This window comes from Scyliorhinus torazame, chromosome 4 (genome assembly GCF_047496885.1).
Source record: "Scyliorhinus torazame isolate Kashiwa2021f chromosome 4, sScyTor2.1, whole genome shotgun sequence".
Lineage (NCBI taxonomy): Eukaryota > Metazoa > Chordata > Chondrichthyes > Carcharhiniformes > Scyliorhinidae > Scyliorhinus > Scyliorhinus torazame.
In genome coordinates this window covers 315365946-315379425 of record NC_092710.1, presented here as the reverse complement: position 1 = coordinate 315379425, position 13480 = coordinate 315365946, and positions in this window count along the sequence as shown.

The following is a 13480-nucleotide window of genomic DNA, read 5'->3' as shown; positions in this document are numbered from 1 at the left end:
ATCAGTGGACCTCGATCGCGGGCCAGGCCACGCTAGGGGGCACCTCCTGGGGCCAGATCGCCCCGCGCCCCCCCCCCCCTCCCCCCAGGACCCCGGAGCCCGCCCGTGCCGCCAGTCCCGCCGGTAAGGCAGGTGATTTGATTCACGCCGGCGGAACTGGCATGGCAGCAGCCGGACTTCGGCCCATTGCAGGCTGGAAAATCGCCGGGGGGGACCCGCCGACCGGCGCGGCGCGATTCCCGCCCCCGCCAAATTTTCGGTGCCGGAGAATTCAACGGCTGGCGGGTGCGGGATTCACGCCGCCCCCCAACGATTCTCCGAACCGGCGGGGGTCGAAGAATCCCGCCCCGACCTCTTTACACATCTTCTCTAACGAATAGTGCTGCACTCCTGTATGCTCACCCATTGCCTGTGTCTATGTATTTACATTGTGTATTTATCGTATGTCCTCTGTTTTTTTTCATGTATGGAACGATCTGGCTGCACTGTACTTAGAACAATACTTTTCCCTGAACCTCGGTACACGTGACAATAAAACAAATCCAATCTAATCCAAAGATCCACTGTACTTAACCTCTTCCCATTTAGAATGTACCCTGCTCTATCCTTTTTTGGTCCAAAATGGATAACCTCATACTTGCTTTCATTGAATTTTACTTCCACAATTTTTCCCATTCACCTAGTCTGTCAATATCTCCTTGTAATTCCTATGTGAGTTCAAAAAAAATAGAGAGGCAATTTGGTACACTAAGGGTTAACAGAGCGTGTTAGTAAAGTATTCAGAACGTGAGAAGAAGGCAGATTCATCTGCGCTTCCCACAAGCAAAGTGTTTCTTCATTCATCAGTACGTTCAATGTTACTGCTCACAGAATCACTTGCCCGGGGATATAACCATGAACCAATGTGACTCACTCATAACTAGAATGCAGCAGATGACTTGTAACCCTTTCTGGGTCTACTGCACCAGCATCAGAAAGGTACTGAGGGACAGCACAGTGGTTAGCACTGCTGCCTCACGGCACCGAGGACCCTGGTTCGATCCCGGCCCGCGGTCACTGTCCGTGTGGTGTTTGCACATTCTCCCCGTGTCTGCGTGGGTCTCACACCCCACAAACCAAAGATGTGCAGGGTAGGTGGATTGGCCACGCTAAATTGCCCCATAATTGGAAAGATTTGTGTAGCACCATCGATCACACACGAGGCGAGACGTAAAGAACTTCAATCGAGGCTTTATTGAGCAGACTTGTTCAGACACGTTCCCCCAGCAGCTCAGTCACAGAATGCAGCTGCGGGGATTAAACCCAGGTTCTTATACGCCCTCCTATCTGGGTGGAGCCCAGTAGGTGGAGGATCCAATTGGGATCCAGCATCTGTCCTCCAATAGCTCGTCGGCATTCCTGGTGTACCGTATTACCCCTAATACTTACCACCACATTCTCCCCTTGTTAAAAAAGAACCCGGCGGGGTGGTGGGTGGTATGGTGGTCGGGGTTTACAGGGTCGGTGCCTTAACCATTGAACTATATACAATCATGCTGCTTTTACTGGGCCACCGAATTATTCACATTTTACCCGATTAGCAGCGTTAACTATTTACAACAATGCCGCTTTATTGGGCCACTGAATTATATACATCTCAAGTCGATTCGATGAGTCGAGATGGTGCTCTGGTCGCCCTCTCCGATCATCGCAGCCCGGGTGGTGGTGGTGGTGGTGCTGGCTCGGGTCCGGTCGACTCTGGGAGCATCGCGATGTCCCCTTCTGTTTCCTTACTCCTGGACGGGCCTGGGAGGAGGACCAATCCCCTCGGGAAGGGGGTGGCTGTTGGGTGCACCGGCGGGAGTGAGGGGGAGGTGATTTGTGTTGGGGGGGGTGGAGAGCTCCGGCGGGCGCCAGGTCCCGCATAAAGACCGTGTCCTGTCGGCCGTCTGGGAACGCCACGTAGGCGTACTGCGGGTTTGCGTGGAGTAGATGTACCTTTTCCACCAGTGGGTCTGATTTGTGCGCCTGCACATGCTTTCGGAGCAGGATGGGTCCCGGGGCCGCCAGCCAGGTCGGAAGTGACGTTCCAGAAGCGGACCTCCTAGAGAAGACAAGGAGGCGCTCGTGAGGCGTTTGGTTAGTGGTAGTACACAGCAGGGACCGGATAGAATAGCATCCGGGAGGACTTCCTGCCAGCGGGAAGTTGGGAGACTCCTAGACCGTAGGGCCAGTAGAACGGTCTTCCGGACCGTTCCGTTCTCCCTCTCTACCTGCCCGTTCCCCCGGGGGTTGTAGCTGGTCATCCTGCTCAAGGCTATGCCCTTGCTGAGCAGGAATTGACGCAGCTCGTCACTCATGAAGGAGGACCCCCTGTCGCTATGGATGTAGGCGGGAAAACCGAACAGGGTAAAGATGGTGCCGAGGGCTTTAATGACCGTGGCCGCGGTCATGTCGGGGCAGGGGATGGCGAAGGGGAAGCGGGAGTATTCGTCAACGACGTTAAGAAAGTACGTGTTGCGATCGATGGAGGGGAGGGGGCCTTTGAAATCCAAACTGAGGCGTTCAAAGGGACGGGAAGCCTTTATCAGATGCGCTCTATCTGGCCTGAAAAAATGCGGTTTGCATTCTGTGGTGTTGGGTGCTCTGATGCACAGATGAACCAACACAGTTGTATTTGGTACAACTCTATTTTATTTAAACTTCTATATACAATTCGGTCTGGATACTCTGCACGTTGTGTCTCCCTGAGTGTGTAGTGTAACAGGTTTGTCCTTGTCCTGGTCTCCAGCTAATACTGGCCACCAGGTGTCGTGTTTGTCCTTTTATACTGTCCCTGTCCTTGTCTGTGATTGGTTGTGGTGTTGTGTGTTCTGATTTGTCTATTGGTGTGTCTATCATGATGTGTGTGTTTGAATATCATGACATCCCCCCTTTTTACAAAGCTATGTGCCTACTTGGTTATAAATATAATCGTGTCGTGCGTGCATCTAAGAGTGTGTGTGTGTGTTATTTACAGCATGTGCATACGACGTAACTATATACATGTCTGTGATTGGTTGTGGTGTTGTGTGTTCTGATTTGTCTGTTGGTGTGTCTATCATGATGTGTGTGTTCGAATATCATGACACATTCTGCGCAGATTTGGCAATTCCTGGTGACTGTTCGGACGTCCTTGACGGAGTACGGGAGGTAGCGGGCCTTTATAAAGTGGTAGAAACAAGTGACCCCCGGGTGGCAGAGGTCCTCGTGGAGGGCTTGGAGACGGTCCACTTGTGCGTTGGCACAAGTGTCGTGAGATAGGGCATCGGACGGCTCGTTCAGCTTTCCGGGACGATACAAGATCTCATAATTGTAGGTGGAGAGTTCGATCCTCCACCGCAGGATCTTGTCGTTTTTTATGTTGCCCCGCTGTGCATTATCGAACATGAAGGCTACCGACCGTTGGTCAGTGAGGAGAGTGAATCTCCTACCGGCTAGGTAATGCCTCCAATGTCGCACAGCTTCCACTATGGCTTGGGCCTCCTTTTCTACTGAGGAGTGGCGAATTTCCAAAGCGTGTAGGGTCCGGGAGAAAAGGCCACGGGTCTGCCTGCTTGGTTGAGCGTGGCCACCAGAGCTGCGTCGGACGCGTCGCTCTCGACTTGGAAGGGGAGGGACTCGTCAATGGCGCGCATCGTGGCCTTTGCGATATCCGCTTTGATGCGGCTGAAGGCCTGGCGGGCCTCTGTCGACAGGGGAAAAGTAGTGGACTAGATTAGTGGGCGGGCCTTGTCTGCGTACTGGGGGACCCACTGGGCGTAATAAGAAAAGAAGCCCAGGCAGCGTTTCAGGGCTTTGGTACAGTGGGGGAGAGGGAACTCCATGAGGGGCGCATGCGTTCGGGGTGGGGGCCTATCACTCCATTACGCACTACGTAGCCAAGGATGGCTAGACGGCTGGTGCTAAACATGCATTTTTCCTCGTTGTAGGTGAGGTTGAGGGCGTTAGCGGTCTGGAGGAATTTGCGGAGATTGGCGTCGTGGTCCTGCTGGTCGTGGCCGCAGATGGTGACGTTGTCGAGGTACGGGAACGTGGCCCGTAAACCGTGCTGGTCGACCATTCGGTCCATCTCTCGTTGGAAGACCGAGACTCCGTTCGTGACGCCGAATGGAACCCTTAAGAAGTGGTATAGCCGCCCGTCTGCTTCGAAGGCAGTGTACCTGCGGTCACCGGGGCGAATGGGGAGCTGGTGGTAGGCGGACTTAAGGTCCACGGTGGAGAAGACCTTGTACTGTGCAATCCGATTGACCATGTCGGATATGCGGATATACATCTAGCTGCATGTACCTGTTGATGGTCTGACTGTAGTCTACGACCATCCTTTGCTTCTCCCCTGTCTTCACTACTACCACCTGGGCTCTCCAGGGACTATTGCTGGCCTGGATTATGCCTTCCTTCAGCAGCCGCTGGTCTTCGGACCTGATAAACGTCCGCTCCTGGGTGCTGTACCGTCTGCTCCTAGTGGCGACGGGTTTGCAATCCGGGGTGAGGTTCGCAAACAGGGAGGGCAGTTCGACCTTGAGTGTCGCGAGGCCGCAGATAGTCAGTGGGGGTATAGGGCCGCCAAATTTGAATGTTAAGCTCTGGAGGTTGCATTGGAAGTCCAACCCCGGGAGGGTGGGAGCGCAGAGGTGGGGAAGGACGTACAGCCGGTAATTTTTGAACTCTCTCCCCTGCACCGTTAGGTTTGCGATGCAGAACCCTTTGATTTCAACGGAGTGGGACCCCGCCGCCATGAAAAATTTTTGGGTGCTTAGCCGAATTACAAGGGAACAGCGTCTTACCGTGTCCGGGTGAATAAAACTCTCCGTGCTCCCCGAGTCAATCAAACACGGCGTCTCGTGGCCGTTCACCAGCACCTTTGTCGTTGTCGACTGGAGTGTCCGGGACCGCGACTGGTCGAGGGTCACCGATGCCAAACGTGGTTGGTGTATCAGATCGTTGTCTTCAGGCAGTGTGGAGCCGTCCACGCCGGGGTCATTGCCTGTCAGCCAAGATGGCGGCGTCCATGGATCGCACGCGGTCGGGGGTGGACAAAATGGCCGCTCCCATGAGTCGCACGCGGCCGGGGGTGGACAAAATGGCCCTCCCATGGATCGCACGCGGCCTGTGGGTAGGAAGATGGCGGCACCCGTCCCCCCCTCGTGGTGTCCGGGGTCCAAAATGGCGGCGCCCGTTGGCCGCCCGTGGGTCGCTGGGGGGGTTGAGCCCGTGGTCCCATTTGTTCCCCGGAGATAGTGGCGACCCCACGGGACTGGCACACCGCTGCGTAGTGCCCCTTTTTACTGCAGCTTTTGCAAGTGGCCGAGTGGGCCGGGCAGCGCTGGCAGGGGTGTTTTGACTGCCCGCAAAAGTAGCAGCGGGGGCCCCCCAGGTGGTCTGGGATTCTGGCTGCGCACGCTTGCGGAGGGGTTGGGGTTGCCGGGGGGTCGGTCGCGGCGGGGGTCCACGGAGCCCAAGGGGCTGCAGCGCGGTCGGGGGCATAGGCGCGGGCGTTTTGGGAGGCCACGTCGAGGGAGGCTGCAAGGGCCCGTATCTCTGTGAGTCCGAGAGAGTCTTTCTCTAAAAGTCTCTGGCGAATTTGCGACGATGCCAAACCTGCTACGTAAGTGATTCTGATTAGGAGGTCCGTATGTTCGTTCGCCGTAACCGCTGGGCAGTTGCAGTTTCGTCCCAGGATCATTAGAGCGTTGAAGAAATCGCCTAGCGATTCCCCGGGGATTTGTCATCTCACCGCGAGCTGGTAGCGTGCGTAGACCTGGTTGACGGGCTTAATGTAGATCTCCTTCAGCAAGTTGATCGCCGCTGGGAATTCTTCCGCGCCCTCGATGAGTGAGTAGATTTCGGGACTCACCCTGGAATGCAGGACCTGCATCTTCTGGTCTTCTGTTGGTCTGCCGGGGGCCGTTCGGAGGTACCCCTCAAAGCAGGCCAGCCAGTGCTTAAACACCGATGTTGCGTTAGCTGCTTGGGGGCTGATTCGCAGGCACTCCGGGGTGATCCGGAGCTCCATATTCCTTTTTAAGTCTGCTCAATAAATTGTAGCACCATCGATCACACACGAGGCGAGACGTAAAGAACTTCAATCGAGGCTTCATTGAGCAGACTTGTTCAGACACGTTCCCCCAGCAGCTCAGTCACAGAATGCAGCTGCGGGGATTAAACCCAGGTTCTTATACCCCGCGTATCTGGGTGGAGCCCAGTAGGTGGAGGATCCAATTGGGATCCAGCATCTGTCCTCCTATAGCTCCTCGGCATTCCTGGTGTACCGTATTAACCCTACTACATACCACCACAATTTGAAAAAGAGAAATGTACTGAGTAGGACATTATTCTCTCCTTCTCTGCAATCCTCCAATTTTGACCTCTTTGGCACACGCTCAGTTTTCATCGCTCCACATTAGGTTGCCATGTCTTATGCCACCTGAACCCTAAACTCTAGAACTGCCTGCCTAAAACTTGCCACCTTTCTGTCCTCCTTTATGACCCACCTTGAAGCCCACTTCCTTGACCGAGCATTTGGTCATCGGAGCTCGTCTGAGGTTACTGTCCATTGCTGATGGCTAAGAGGTGGGAACAATGTGCTGATAATCCACTCTTTTGTATTGTGAATGCAGGGTTTCAATGCACATAATCTGCATCCCTGACTGGATCATCCACGAACCTCCTCCAATCCTATTTTCTTTTCAATACTCTCAGCATATCCTGCTGGTCCTTATCCCGTTGTGTACTTCCCTCGAATCCCCTTAAATGCTGACAAGTTAAAACACATTTGAAATCAAACTATTGTAATTTAAAATGTCAACTATTTAAATTGAATTTACAGTGCAGAAGGAGGCCATTCGGCCCATCGAGTCTGCACCAGCTCTTGGAAAGAGCACCCTACCCAAGATTAACACCGCCACCCTATCCCCATAACCCAGTAACCCCACCCAACACTAAGGGCAATTTTGGACATTAAGGGCAATTTTAGCATGGCCAATCAACCTAACCTACACATCTTTGGACTGTGTCACAATTTACTTTCCTACCTATCTCTGTCTGGTCAGCAAATTTCACAACCACACCTTCACCCTTCATCCAAGTCATTGATATAATGTTAAAAGTGGAGTCCCTGTGAGAAATGATCCCTGTAGCATATCACTCATTATATGCCACATATAACGGGCAGCACGGTAGCATTGTGGACAGCACAATTGCTTCACAGCTCCAGGTTCCCAGGTTCGATTCCAGCTTGGGTCACTGTCTGTGCGGAGTCCGCACATCCTCCCCGTGTGTGCGTGGGTTTCCTCCGGGTGCTCCGGTTTCCTCCCACAGTCCAAAGATGTGCAGGTAGGTGGATTGGTCATGATAAATTGCCCTTAGTGTCCAAAATTGCCCTTAGTGTTGGGTGGGGCTACTGGGTTATGGGGATAGGGTAGAGGTGTTGACCTTGGGTAGGGTGCTCTTTCCAAGAGCCAGTGCAGACTCGATGGGCCGAATGGCCTCCTTCTGCACTGTAAATTCTATGATAATCTATGATATCCTGTCAACCAGAAAAAGGCCATTTATGCCAACTCATTGTTTCCTGTTAGCTAGTCAATCTTCTATCCATATGATATCCTAAACAGACAGAGTGCAGTGTTAAAAAGATAATTAATTCATTCAAATTCACTTCAGTAATGGAAGCAAGAAACTCAAGAAACTGGGGCGAAATTCTCCGACCCCCCCGCCGGGTCGGAGAATTGCCGGGGGCTGGCGTGAATCCCGCCCCTGCCGGTTGCCGAAGTCTCTGGCACCGGATATTTGGCGGGGGCGGGAATCGCGCCGCGCCGGTTGGTGGGCCCCCCCCCCCGCTCGATTCTCCGGCCCTGATGGGCCGAAGTCCCGCCGCTAAAATGCCTGTCCCGCCGGCATATATTAAACCACCTACCTTACCGGCGGGACAAGGCGGCGCGGGCGGGCTCCGGGGTCCTGGGGGGGCGCGGGGCGATCTGGCCCTGGGGGGTGCCCCCACGGTGGCCTGGCCCGTGATCGGGGCCCACCGATCCGCGGGCGGGCCTGTGCCGTGGGGGCACTCTTTCCCTTCCGCCTCCGCCACGGTCTCCACCATGATGGAGGCAGAAGAGATTCCCTCCACTGCGCATGCGTGGGAAGCTGTCAGCGGCCGCTGACGCTCCCGCGCATGCGCCGCCCGGAGATGTCATTTCCGCGCCAGCTGGCGGGGCACCAAAGGCCTTTTCCGCCAGCTGGCGGGGCAGAAATTCGTCCGGCGCCAACTTAGCCCCTCAAGGTTGGGTCTCGGCCCCCAAAGATGCGGAGCATTCCGCACCTTTGGGGCGGCGCGATGCCCGTCTGATTTGCGCCGTTTTGGGTGCCAGTCGGCGGACATCGCGCCGTTTCGAGAGAATTTTCCCCTGATGTCTGCAGGCTCCAGTTCTCAAAACCCAACTACCTTCTTATTTCACTTGATTAGCAAGTTTGTAAGTAAAAGTAATTTAAAAGTTCGTTTTTCACATGCAAAATGTAATGTCTTTTTTTGTCAACTTTGCACATGCTGAAAGCAATTGCCTACAGCAGGTCAGGCACAATGCACGATGAGAGCATTACTGAGCTCCTTCTTGCAGTGGCATGTCGTATGCAGGGCTGATTCAAATAATTACACAACCATCCAGCAGAGAGCCTCATTCAAGAAATAAGCCCATTCTTCATTTGGTAAACTCTTGGCCAAGGAGACAGAGGACCAGCAATTTAGAACTCCAGACACAGACAGATGAACAGGAATGTGGAGACAGATGGGATCTTGCAGAAGAATCTGTTTCCTTTCAATTTTATTCTAATTTTTTTTTTAAACCCTTTCTTAGAGTTACAAAACTAATCCAATTCCACACACACACACGCGCGCACGTACACAGGTGGGCACCTGATCCCCCCACATCACAAGAGCACCCATTCTGTGACACCCAAGTTAATAGTCAGCATGTCTATGCCTTTCACGTTCAGTCCGAGTGAGGTGCTTGAGCAGGTTTTTTTGTGGTGGATTCATTATCACTGGTTCAATGAGACACAAGAAAGGCTGGTCTTCATCTCATCCATAAGGACAAGATCAGGAACTCCAACAGTTTTTTCCTTTTGACTCCTGAATAATGTGCTCATGGAGAGTTTGTGTTCATTATTCTCCATGTATGGAAAACATTATTAAAATAGCAAGAACATACGCTCCCCACGCTATCCAGAAAAGTAGCAAGTACACTCAATCTCTTTTTCGCTACTATCGGTCCCCAGGTGAGATTCCCCAAATTTGTCAACCTGCACGTGAACCTTCAAATTGTTATGCCCCGTGAGAGGAGGACTGAACTGACGCCCTTTCTTTATTCAATCCCCTCTGTTGGTCGCAACAAGATTTAATCTAAAAAAGGGTCCCTACCTTTGTGAATCCCCTTTCTCAGTCCCAAAATGAATGTTATAAAAGGAACTGATTTAACTACACTTTCTTGAGTTAAATAAAGAGATAGATTATTAGCTCTTAAACAAAAGAAAATGATAAAGAACATATATATATTTATATCAGCAAGGGCCATTGCTGGCTCAATTTTTAAAAACTCACAATTTTATTCAAAGGTCAATATTTCTGGATGTAAAGGCGGCACGGTGGCGCAGTGGCTAGCACTGCTGCCTCACTGCGCCGAGGACCCGGGTTCAATCCCGGCCCCGGGTCACTGTCCGTGTGGAATTTGCAAATTCTCCCCATGTCTGTGTGGGTCTCACTCCACAACCCATAGATGTGCAGGGTAGGTTAATTGGCCACGCTAAAATAATAATTGGGTGCTCTAAATTTATTTTAAATATATATTTCTGGATGTAATTCGATGTTTTGCCATTATTATTATGTTATGCTTTTACAATTTCAAACAGGAAAACATCCTGATGTGCAGTGTTGCTCAGAAATAACAATTTCCTTTTCTCTTATTGTAATCAATCCAGCTCACTCTTGTGTTAACCCAAGGATTATCATAGAATTCACAGTGCAGAAGGAGGCCATTTGGCCCATCGAGTCTGCACCGGCTCTTGGAAAGAGCACCCTACCCAAGGTCAACACCACTACCCTATCCCCATAACCCAGTAACCCCACCCTTCTCAGATCTTCTCAGCCAACTAATTTTCAATAGATGCAGGTAGCAGCAGGACTTTCTTCCTCAATATCAATTTATTTTGCTGATACATAGAAACATACATAGAAAATAGGAGCAGGAGCAGGCCATCCAGCCCTTCGAACCTGCTCCCCCATTCATTATGATCATGGCTGATCATCAAGTTCAATACCTTGATGTTCGATCCTTATGTCCTGTGAATGTCTCCCTGACAATAAAACAATAGAAAGGCAGTCTCTGCAAATGGGCATTAATTAACCTGTCCTGACTGCATGTGCATGTGACACTGCAAATTCTAGTCAGAATGGAGATGATTGAATCATTTTCCCATCAGTGAATATGTTGAAAGTGAATTTTCTCCTTCACTGTTCATCAATCAAAGCTGTTGCTGCAGCAAACTGAACTGGATACTCTCCTTCTAAAGCAATCCCTGAGGATCGAGAATGACTTGATGAACCAGACAACTCTAGTTCGACGGGTTCTGAGATAGCTGAAAGGTCGAGTGTGCGATCTGCAGATTCTGCCACGTATGGGGCACTTGGAGCTTCTGAAGGGTCTGGTGGATGAGTTGACTGTAAGTTTCTGTGCTCTTCTGATGCCTCCACTCTGGTCTCTGTACCTTCCCGATGAAGTCTCTCCATGTGTTCAGTGCCTTCCCAATGAGTCTTCTCCATTTCGGATGGTCAGAAGCCAGGGACTCCCATGAGTCAGTGGGGATGCTTTGAGGATATCCCGAAATAATTTCCGTTGCCCTCTTGACCCTCCTGCCATGACCGAGTTCTGAGCAGAGCTTTGAGAGTTTGGTGTCAGGTATATGGATGACACGTCCCACCCAGCAGAGCTAGTTTTGAGTGATGAGCATCATGACACTGGACACATTGGGTTAAGAGGTAAATCCAGGCCTGAGTGAATTGGTTTTATATTCTCAGGAGTTTAGAAGAATGAAAATTGATGTTGAAATATTCAATGCTTGAAGGGATTTCCAAAACCTCTAAAATCCATACAATGCAGAAGGAGGCCATTCAGCCCATTGAGTCTGCACAAGGTAGACACTGAGGGATCAGTTCCCTTGCTGGGGAATCTAGAACAATGAAGCACAATTTCAGAATGAGGATCCAATAACTTAGGACTGACATGAGGAGGAAAATCTTCACTCAAAGGGTTGTGTATCTTTGGAAGTCTCTACCCCAGAGGGTTTTGGATGCCCCAACACTGAGTACATTTATGACTGAGATATTTCTCAGAGTGTCTCGGGTTAAAGAGAGAAAGTGGGTAAATGGAGTTGAAGCTCAAGATCAGCCACAATCACACTGAATAGTGAAGCAGGCTCAATGGGAATTATGGTCTGCTCCTCCTATTTCTTATGTTCTATGTACCTTTACAGCCACTGGCAATGCTATCGTTGTCCTACTCTGAGGGTGTATGTTTGACTGTAATGGGTAGCAGATTTCTGTGAGCACTTTCTTAGTGAAAAGGAAATGTCATACACATTGGGCTGGATTCTCCGTTTGGGAGAATATGTGCCGACACCGGTGTGGGAACAGTGGCGTTTTACGCCCGAATAAACAGCACAAAAACTGCACCGATCCTCCTCCTGGTGGGGGAGGGGGCGGGGGTGCTAGCAGGCACGCAGCATAGAGCCCCCGGCTGCGAAACGGGCAGAGAATTGCCGGGTCCGTGGCCACGCATGCGAAGTACTACCTAATGACATAGATGGATATGACCTCCAGCTGGGAGACTTTCTTTCCAGTCCCTTCCTTCTCCTTCAAGGGAGTATGCTCTGTCGTCACCTCTGATCATTCCCATTATCATGGTGCAGGCCAAGAGAGATAGAGACAGTAGCACTCATGACTGAGAGCAAGTGATGTGAGCCAAACACTTGGGGCAGAATTTTACATGGGTTGCATGAGTTTTGCGGCTATCATTCCAGCATTGTTTGTAGGATCTAGCTGCGTGAAAATTAGCTGCCCTATTTCCAAAGTCACATCAGTACCGCAAAAGAACATTGCAAATTTTTTACAATCAAGTATATTTTCTCACTTAAACACAATGGTCAATAAAATATATTTTTCCACAAAAGCACAATGGTTCTGTCTATTTGTAAAGGGGAAGAAAAGGGGAGGAGGTGTGAAGGAGAAAGGGAGAGGAAGGAGGGAAGAGGAGGAAATGGGAGGGGAGATAGGGAGGGAGTGAGATGAGGAGGGAGAGACGGTTTTGCACATCAATTGTTAAGTTTACAGACTCAAAGTCAAGCGACCAAGGGAGAATTTTAGGATTGGTGCCAATGTTAAATTCCGTCTGAGCAAGGGTACTTTCAAATGGGAGCCCACTGCACACCTGAGCATCCTCGAGGCCTTGTGTGCCATTGCGACCAAGCAACATCATTTTAAGGCATTGGATGGCATCAGCCGTGATCTGGAGACCTACTGTCACCCGACATGCCAGTCTACTCCTCAGAGCAACAGAATTGTGAGTGAGAAGTGTGGTCACTTTGCACCTGACGAGCACCAAGAGCATGGGTGCTATGCAACCAAACTTCGCAGCTATTATCTGGTCAGTGCAGCATTGTTGTGTTTGTGGAATTTTTGCAATCTGAATTGGCTACCACATTTCCAAAGTCACGTCAGGACTTTAATAAAAACATAGTTCATTGCCTGTGAAGTGCTCTGGGCTATGCTCAGGTTGTGCAAAGCCTTTCCTTTCTTTACGGGGCAGCAAAACGCACTCCACCCAGTAACTACACAAATATGCAAGGTTAGTCACTGGATATTGTGCCATACCGAACCATTTGCCCAACAGCTATCGTTACAGGATTTTCAGTTCATTACATGAGTTTGGATTTGTGAAGTGACAATCAAACTGAAAAATTACCCCAGCAAAATACCTGACTTTCGAATATGACCGTTAACACACATATTAAAGTTGTGTTGTTTTATTCATGTCTACATTTGGGTCTGGAACGTACTGCATGAGAATGTGGTGAAAACAGTTTCAATTGAAGGATTCAAAAGGGAAGTAGACTGTTTCTGAGGGAGAAGGCAGGAGAATGGCACAAATTGCTCATTCGGAGAGCTGGTGCAGGCACCATGGGCTAATCCCCTTCTGCGCTATAACAATTTGGCGATATTGTTGCTGGCATGCATTTTTTCCCCCTGATTTCTAATTCGAACTGCTATCAGTTTATCAATAAGATTTATTCAGGTTCACAATATTAGACCACTAATTTATTGTTTCTCTGTGTGCAAGGTTTGCAAAATTTGCTTACAAAACAGCAGTGATTATACTTAGAAAGTGAGTAAGGTAAAGTCGCCATAGTCCCAGGTGACCAT